Source organism: Mastomys coucha, unplaced genomic scaffold (genome assembly GCF_008632895.1).
Source record: "Mastomys coucha isolate ucsf_1 unplaced genomic scaffold, UCSF_Mcou_1 pScaffold8, whole genome shotgun sequence".
NCBI lineage: Eukaryota > Metazoa > Chordata > Mammalia > Rodentia > Muridae > Mastomys > Mastomys coucha.
The window spans coordinates 29,009,925-29,019,602 of NW_022196914.1; the positions used below are offsets into that span (position 1 = coordinate 29,009,925).

The following is a 9,678-nucleotide window of genomic DNA, read 5'->3' on the forward strand; positions in this document are numbered from 1 at the left end:
AAAAAACAAACCCTGGTAGTGACTAGCTTTGATTTCCCATTCTTCCGTCACTCCTACATCAACTTCCTGCTTCCCTATTTTTAAGTAAAGCATATCATGAAAGGATGGATTTTCCATTTGTTAATAAGATTCTATAAATAGATCTGAGCTTTAAAATAACAATGTTTTAGCAGAGATAAAATGGAAACGTAGGCCGGGCGGTGGTGGCGCACGCCTTTAATCCCAGCACTTGAGAGGCAGAGGCAGGCGGATTTCTGAGTTCGAGGCCATCCCGGTCTACAGAGTGAGTCCAGGACAGCCTGAGCTGCACAGAGAAACCCTGTCTCGAAAAACCAAAAAAACAAAACAAAACAAAAAACAAAAAATGGAAACGTAATAAACGTGATTACTATGAAAGGCTCAGCTCACAGGCAAACATTGCGTGATCAAGGTCTTCAAAAAAGCCCAAATTCCCTGTACAAGCCCATGTGCACCTTCTCATAGTAGGGCTGTAATCCAGGCAGTGCACAAAACCTCTTTTGTGGGTTCTTGGTAGTCCTTCCAACTGACTTGTGGGAAATGTATTCCACACCGTTGTGGCGTCATCAGAAAGGGCCGTCAACATCAAACTTCCGTATTCTTTCTTCAAACTTCTCAATTTTGTGCAGTTGTCCTGTTGAGCTCTGCATTTGGATCTCCGACATGGAGGTTGGTGCAGGGAACAGCACCATTTTGCAGATCTGAGGGACTGTGCAGGGTGGCGGGTGGGGCACGGAGAGTGCTGAGTTGGGCTTGTGAGATAGGGGAATCTGCTGACCTGCCGGTACTGTGCTGACCTAGGCTGGACCACTGCCCCTAGGTACGGGTTTGAAGAGGAGAAGATTGGAAACAACACACCGACAAGGGCAGACTGTGCCTGAGATGCTGAAGGGAGCTCACTCATGTTTACTGGGGAAATGTGCTCTGCCTAGCTGACCCTTTCTCACGTGGCTGTTGTCAGATTCTTAGGACTTACAGAACATCGGGGCTTCTAGCGTTCCATATACTTTATGTCCTAGAGACTACTACTGGTTTGAGCTCACACAGCCTCCTAAAGTTCGTAGTGTCCAGGGACAGAGAGTCCGGTGAGGGTGATTGTTGTGTGGAGTGTTAGTTACTTTTCCTTTGGAATGAATTTGATGCCTCGGTTTGAATGGGAATCTCTAATAGACATCTCTGTGACTTCACAGTACATGGCTATATAGCCACAGAATAATCTTGTAGTTGATGTGAACCTGTGTTTGCACAATCCAGATAATTATAGATTTTGCACATCACATTAAAAATCTCTAGAAAGCAATAACTCAACAGTTCTTTTGTCAGAGTATGTGTTCTGTCCCAAATTTGGACTTCTTTTCAGATGTGAGAGATAGATGACTTGGTGTGATGAGAGAAAGATCGCTGGGTGGGGCTGGATTGTCTTAACGGGAAGGAGAAAATGACTCTGCTCATCTGCCAGGTTCTGGACATTGTACTATGTTCTCTTATCACATGATTTTCTTCTGTCTGTTCACATAGTCAGCAGTGTCTGAACTGTCTTAAATTTACTCTGTCCCTCAATGTGACATTCAGGTTTACTGATGCACCCTTAATAGTTTTAAGAAGAATTCCCCAAGTTTTTCAACTATGTTTAAAAGGCTGTAAGATAATTTTGGAAAGCTGTGGTATACTTGGGATCTTAGGATTTTTACATAGGTTCCTGTCCATGCACAGTTCTCCTCTTAAAGGGTTAAGAGCATAGTCTAGTTCAGAGCCATTTGAGTGGCCGTGATCTGAGAACACAGATTTAATCCAAATTCCATGCTCCAACATGGAGTCAGTTTCATAGTTTTACAGAACAAAGAATGTCATTAACCCAGGAAAGTTTAAAATACATTGGTGTGAGTCTGATAGAGGCATGTACTGTGAGACATGGGAGATGTTCTGTTCACCTAAGATGCCAAGTGATGAGATTTTAGCTTTTGGACTGATGGCAGCTCATGTTCTGCCAAGTCAGTGGATTCTGAGAGGTTTGTATCTCTTGTCACAAGTTGTGTGGTCCACTACAGAGTGAGGCAAGGACTGTCGCTGAAGGGAAAACCAGCCCAAGGTAAGACAGCTACCCCTGAACCTGTATATTCCAGGCTCTGCCCCTCAATGAACTTCCACATGGGCCATCAGTCTCTGCCCACACAGACTCCTTACAAGAGTTTTGCATTCACAGTCAGATGCAAGGTTTTGTTTTTTGTTTTTTCAGGATGTCTTCTTCGAAGCTCCCATCACTATTTCCCGTGATCTTGCTTATATTGTCGCTCTTCAGTCCAAGTGTTAGTGATCCGGAGCCTGGCTTATGGTATTCCAGTGAACTCTCAGGAAGCATGGGCTTCACACCGCCTTGTTCTGTCTACTGGGATTTTCAATGAGTTTGCAAACATATTTGGGATAATTAGACATTTCCTAATAATGTTACTAATCTGTAGGAAAAATGCAACAGTTGATAGACTGGCGATCATGTGCTGCCTTATACGTCCAAACACACTCCTCACAATGTAGACAGGGTACAGTAGCATAGTCACAGATAGCTTACAGGCACCAAATATGTATTTCTATATATTTAAAATTAAACAGCCTAATGATTAAAGAGTGAACTTAAGTGGATTCTACAATTAATTTCTGTCATCTCTGCATTGGGGTTGTGGGGGAGGAGTCAGGAATCCTGGAATTCAAAGTCACCCTCTCCTTTATAGCCAACTCAAGGTGAGCCTAGTCTATGTGAGACCCTGTGGGTTTTTTTTTGTTTTGTTTTGGTTTGGTTTGGTTTTTTTTTTTTTGTTTGTTTTTTTTTTAAAGATTTATTTATTTATTATACGTAAGTACACTGTAGCTGTCTTTGGACACTCCAGAAGAAGGTGTCAGATCTTGTTACGGATGGTTGTGAGCCACCATGTGGTTGCTGGGATTTGAACTCAGGACCTTTAGAAGAGCAGTCGGGGCTCTTAACCACTGAGCCATCTCTCCAGCCCCCAAGACCCTGTGTTTTAAAAAGATTCTTAAAATATAGTTCTTTGTTTGTTTCATGTTCCTTTCACTTCTGAGCATCAGGGACCAGACAAATCCATCCAGTTGACATCTTCTAATTAAACAGATGTTACAAATGTGCTTTAAGACATTCTATGGAGTGTATTTGAAATCTTAAATCCACATTTTCACTACCATCCTTTTGTTAATGACTAATGTTGGAGATTAGAAACTTGTTTCCATTTACTATGTGCGGAAAGATTCTTCTCTTTGCCTGGCTTGACTATTCCTCTGTATTTGCAGGGAATGTTCATTATCTTTGCATATTCTTCTGTTATTTCCTGCCAGGGCCTCACGGGGCTTTCTTCTAATTGTACCTGAAGTTTTCCTGAACAACTTGGTATTCTGCAAGTGGAAACTGACAACCACATATACCACTATCCTTCACATCTGAAATTGCTGCCATCCAGTAGATTTTAGTAATTGCAGTGGAGTAAACCATCAAAGTGGGATTCCTTCCTCTTCCTCAGGGAGGAGTCCTGCCTCCTATGCTGTGCAGTCCTGCCCTTTTCCTCCAAGGCTCTTTTCATTTCATCCTAATGTTACTGTGAGTGATGGTATGAATGAAGGACTCACGGATTTTAACAGACTCAGGCAGGAACCTTGTCATGTTTGACAAGTTGTTTATGGAAAACTTTGAAGGGTCCTGGGTTGGGTGATATCATTCAGTTCCTGATGGTTGTGTATGTGTCAGAGATCATGAAATGAATACACAAACCTTATTTGTTCTGATTTTGATGGGCACCAAAATGAGAAATTAATAAACCTGAGATGCACAGGTTGCTGTCAATTTCTGCGTTTAAGTTAAAATATTTTAGTCAGTGAGTCTGTTGTGCCAGGGAAATGTCAGTGATCCCCAAAAACACACACAGGAACCAATCTGATGCAACTCACATCACGGTCTTCATTCTATTCAAGCTACCTCGGGCCCTCCCAACACACCACAGTCATACAGAACGGTTTTGGTGGGAGGCAGGGAGCCCCATATGTGTATCTGGGCAAGGCTTTATAGTAAGCAGCAAGCAGGGGATACGTGCGCAAGCATCTAATTGGAAAGCTCCTGTGGCCTTTAACATAATTGGCTGGTGCTGGGAGTCATATCATAAACTTAACTTCTGCTCCCCTCTGCATTGGTGGGCTTGAAACCTGGGGGTGCAGGTTTGTTGGGGGTATAACCTGGAGACTCTGGTCTTGTTGGGGATTAGCTTAGAGACTGGAGCTAGGCTTGGGTTTTGTTGGGGGGCAACTTGGAAACTAATGTTACTACTAGCCTGTTAGTTTACCTAAGTTCAAACATAGGTCAGGGTCTCTAACATGGAGTCTGAACTTAAAAGCTTTGGCAACTCAAGTCCAAAGACACTTTTTTTCTTCTTCCTTCTTCCTTCCCTCCGTCCCTCCGTCCCTCTGTCCCTCCGTCCCTCCCTCCCCTCTTCCCCTTTCCCCCCCACCTCTCTCTCTCTTTCTCTTTCTTTTGGCATTCCTTCCCTTGACGGAACAACCCTCTAGTCCTGCATTTTCTAGCACTTTTATCATGAAAGTATATTGCAGTACATTGAAGAATTTTCTGCTCCTATTGAGGTGACCATGTGATTTTTGTCCATAATATTCTGTCATTTATTGCATTTATTGACTTGCATATTGTGAACCATCTCTTCATTTAATGGATAAAGCTAATTTGTCATGCTTGATAATGTTTTTCACATGTGTTTGTATTTTCTCTGTAAGTTTTTTTCCAAGTATTTTTTTTAGCAGGTTGAATCTGACTCCCTTATGAATATTGGCTACTAGTGTTGTTTTGTTGTTGTATTTTGTGTTGTGTCACTGATTTTGTTATGAGAGTGATAGTAGCTTCTTAGAAATAGTTTCTAGCTGGACCTTCTGTTCATGTATTTGTTTAATGGTTGAAGAAGGATTAGTTGTAGATCTTTGAATGCCTCAGAGAATTGTTGTGAATCCATCTGGGCATAGACACTTTTTTTAGCCGGTAAACTATTTATTGCAATTTCAGTCTGCCCATTTGATTTGAGTCCGTTTAGAGTGTTAATTTCTTCCCCTTTAATTTTTTTTTATTTATATGTAAAAAATACACAAGGACGAAAATAAAACCTCAAGAAGACTAAACCTTTGAGAACTGTTGCAACCAATCCTGCGGGTGAAGATTATAGTTCTAATTGCCTACATGAAACTATGAGGAAGAACGCAGGGAAATGATTGAATGGTACATGGAAGACATTTTGGATAAACGAGAACAAACATCATCCAAATCCTCTCAAACTAAAAAATAATACAGAATGAACAAACAAAAGAACCAGAAGGGAAAAAATTGAATATAGGTGAAATAAAGAGTCAAATTATCAACAAGATTGATTTGTTCATTTATGGAACAGAAGGTTCATTCAGAGAAGATTCATTAAGAAGGCAAAAAGATTAAGAGATACTTGACCCAGCTCACCAAGAGAAACAGGACACAAATGATCAGGATCAGAAATGAATATGGAGACATTACAACCCATACCAAAAAATTCAGACAATCATAAGGGAACATTTAGAAAACTTGTCCTCTTTGGAATATTTAAAAGACATCATCACTTAGATCTCCTTCTTACAACATAAAGGTGGATTTATTTCTTTATCCATTCTCTTGGACTGTATCTTTTGAATGGAGGACAGAGGGCATCAGTTGGTCTGGTATGTGAGTTTTAATTGTCAGCATGTTCCTCATTTTCAGTGTTGTTTATGTTCTCGGTGGCCCTTTATGTTTCAGTAATTTTGGCTTCCAGTTCTTTTCTAGAGTCTCTTGGCTATGCTCATCCCTCTCTTCACACTACAGTGTTGCTCTCTGTATTCTCCATAGGTTTGATTTGTACAATATAATTCTTGGAATGCTCTTTATATTGTGGATAGTCTTTCTTTCTCCTTCAGCCGCTGCAGAGAGTTATGTGGTAAGCAGTAGCTTAGGTTGGGTGTCATAGCCTCTTTAGGACTTGGAATGCATTTTTCCAGGTTCTTTTGCTTTCAACAATCCATTTAGAAATCAGCTGTTATCCTAATAAATGTGTTTTTTCACTTGCATATTTCATTATTCCATGCGTATTTTATTTTCTGATCTTGTCCAATTAGTGTTATGTCTCTGTGTGTGTGTTTTTTGTTTTTTTGGTTTTTTTTATATTATTATGGGTGTGTCTTTTTTTAGTTTAGGGAAGATTTCTTTTAAGGCCTTCTTGAAGATCATATGTCATTGCCTGGGGATTTTTCTCCTTCATCTATTCCTGAAATTTGAAGATGTGTTCTTTTCACAGTGTCTAACATTTCCTATATGCTTCCTTCCCACAGATTTTTTTCTTATTTTATATTCTTAGCTTATTTTGTCTACATCATCTACTTTATAAGTCCTTATGTGCTGTCTTCTGCTGATTAATTCTATTGTTACGTTTTTCTTTTAAGTTTTCTTTTTGGATTATCGGGCTTTTGAATTCTGTCTTCATTGCTGCTGGAGACTTCTTTATTGTTTCTTTTTATTGAATTCCAGTTTCTAATCCTGGATTCTTTTGCTATTTCCATCATTCTGATGATTTTGGTTTCTTAGGCATCATATAAGAACTCTCCTTAATACTCTGGTTTCTCTTCAGATCGTATACATGTTTCGCCTTTTACTAAAGATTTCCGTGTAGAGGAACAACTCTGAGTCTTAACTCAATTTTTTGAGGTCCTGGCTATGCAGGACTACTATTTCCTGTTGAAAATTAGAAGTCTAGGCCTGGCGAGATGGCTCAGCGGTTAAGAGCACCGACTGTTCTTTCGAAGATCCTGAGTTCGGATCCCAGCAACTACATAGTGGCTCACAACCACCCATAATGAGATTTGATGCCTTCTTCTGGTGCATCTGAAGACATCTACAGTGAATTACACTAGAACGAGTGGGGCCGGAGCAAGCGGGATGGAGCGGGCCATCTGTACAGCTGCAGTGTACTCATACACATAAAATAAAATAAATCTTTAAAAAAAAAAAAAAAAAGAACTCTCCTTAAGTTCATTGTCCTCAAGATGCTTCTCCCTGCCTTTTAAGAACATCTTGTAGTGTTTGATGAAGTTTATGACTGTACTTCTAAAGTCTATGTCCTAGTGCTCATCTAAGCAATGTGTAATGGCAAATGCTTCTTCTAGACATCTTGTAGGATACTGGGAGAAAATGCCAGTACAATCTTTTATATTGCTTATTTTTTCTATGAGAGCTGCCCATAAGGTTTTAGGAGAAAATGCCGGCATGTTCTAGCAGTCAGCCTGTCGGCAGCAAAACTTAATGTTGTTTTATTGAGTTTCTCTTTCTGACTGCATAACGGCTTTCTTTATTTTTTTTTAATTGATTTAAGTTTTATTGCATTATGATCAGAAAAGTTACATGATTTCAATTTATCTGAATTTGTTAACATTTAAAAGCATATTTTAAGTAAATAGCATTAAATCACATTCTTGTTTCCCTTTTGTACTCCAACTCCTTCCAGAGACCCCCTTCAATACCTACAATACCTTTTTTGCATATTCCTTAAAATTTATAAAATATTATAACAGTAAAAATGAGTATTATAAAAGTTGTTTGATATAAAACAACAATCAATTTAACAGTCATATGTAGATGCTTGTCTACAGCAATACTGAAAATACATACATTTTTCTCAATATAAATTTTAAATAATTCCAAACATATTAACTGTATATTTTAAAATAATATATCACTACTAGTATTTTTTTAAATGAACATGAATATATAAAGTCTTTTTGTTTGTTTGTTTGTATTTAGTACAGCTTAAAATCTTGGCTCTTACTGTGGTACAAGCCCAAAAGAAGAACAATTTTTAGACATTGGATTTCATTGTAATAAGGCTGTACTTCAATGACACTCACATCACCAAAAGATTTTACCTCTTAATATTACCAACATATCCTAATCGATTGAAATCCAAAAATATAAAGAATATTGTACAATCCATATACACTTTGACCTTGTTTGTACTTGATAGTGTCTTGCTATGTCCCACATAATGGTCTTGCAATCATGCTTCTACTATCTCAGCCTCTCTATTAGTAGTATTGTTTATTTCATGTTTTTATACTATACTAGTATAAAAACTACTAGTATAATTCATTGTAGATGTCTTCAGATGCATCAGAAGAAAGCATCAAATCTCATTACGAGTGGTTGTGAGCCACCATGTAGTTGCTGGGATCCGAACTCAGGACCTTCGGAAGAACAGTCGGTGCTCTTAACCGCTGAGCCATCTCACCAGCCCTAGACTTCTAATTTTCATATTAAGATATTAAGAAAAAGTAATTGTTACTTCCTGTTGTTTTTGTTATAAGAGGTGGAATTAGGTTTGTGTGGGTTATTTTGAAAGATTACTTTCTTGCTTCCATCGTAGCTAAGCTGAGAGTTGACGGTTCTGCTGTGCCAAAGAATGAATTGTAGGCTCGATTTTTGCATACAGACTTCCTGCTATGGTCAAAGCTAATTGACTTGAGTGAGTGATGTTATTCTCAGCCACAGAGAACAGGTTACATTCATTTAAGAAATGGTGTGTGTATTAAGATGGTCTATCCATAAAGTCATTCACCAACTGTTTCAATGAACAATGGTTCTGTTTGGAGGGTGGCACAGACATTAGGTGAGCGTGAGAATCTGGTTCATTAGCTGTGATAATTTGGAAAAGCATTCGTCTCAGAGAAAGAGTAACTTATAAAGTCCTCTTCTTCAAACTTGATAAAAGAGTTACAAACATCAAGCAAAGCATTCAGTCTCACTCTTTGTTGTTCTCTTACAAGCCACCTCCCAATTTAATTGTCTATGTTTCTGTAGGCTATATAAATACTTTTGAATATGTAAGCTGTTCTGAAAAACATAGTATAGTATAAAAACATGAAATAAACAATACTACTAATAGAGAGGCTGAGATAGGAGAAGCATGATTTCAAGACCATTATGTGGTACACAGCAAGACACTATCATGTACAAATAAGTACAAAGTGTATATGGATTGTACAATCTTGGACCTATTTCTCCAATTACCAGATTAGAAAGACCATTGGATGACAGGCAACAAATTTCTAATTCTTCATATTTTTGGATTTCAATCGATTAGGATATATTGGTAATATTTTCATATTAAGATATTAAGAAAAAGTAATTGTTACTTCCTGTTGTTTTTGTTATAAGAGGTGGAATTAGGTTTGTGTGGGTTTTTTTTTTTTTTTGAAAGATTACTTTCTTGCTTCTTCTAGGGTGTAGTTTGGCTCCTTATGTTGGTGTTTTCCATCTATTTTCCTTTGTAGGGCTGGATTTGTGGAAAGATATTGTGCAAATTTTGTTGTGTCATGGAATATCTTGTTTTCTCCATCTATGGTAATTGAGAGTTTTGCTGGTTATAGTAGCTTGGGCTGGCATTTGTGTTCTTGTAGGGTCTGTATAACATCTGCCCAGGATCTTTTAGCTTTCATAGTCTCTGGTGAGAAGTCTTGTGTAAAATTCTTTCTTTCTTTAGTAAATTTGGTGTTTTGATTATTATGTGACGGGAGGAATTTCTTTTCTGGTCCAGTCTATTTGGAGTTCTG

General features: G+C 38.4%; 1 non-coding gene across 1 annotated transcript; it reads left to right on the plus strand.

Moving 5' to 3' along the window:
- The first annotated feature begins 6,684 nt into the window (after positions 1-6,684).
- LOC116084053 lies at positions 6,685-6,800 on the plus strand. The gene has a single exon (XR_004116015.1). It is a non-coding gene; the product is annotated as a U5 spliceosomal RNA (small nuclear RNA).
- Positions 6,801-9,678: the final 2,878 nt, after the last annotated feature.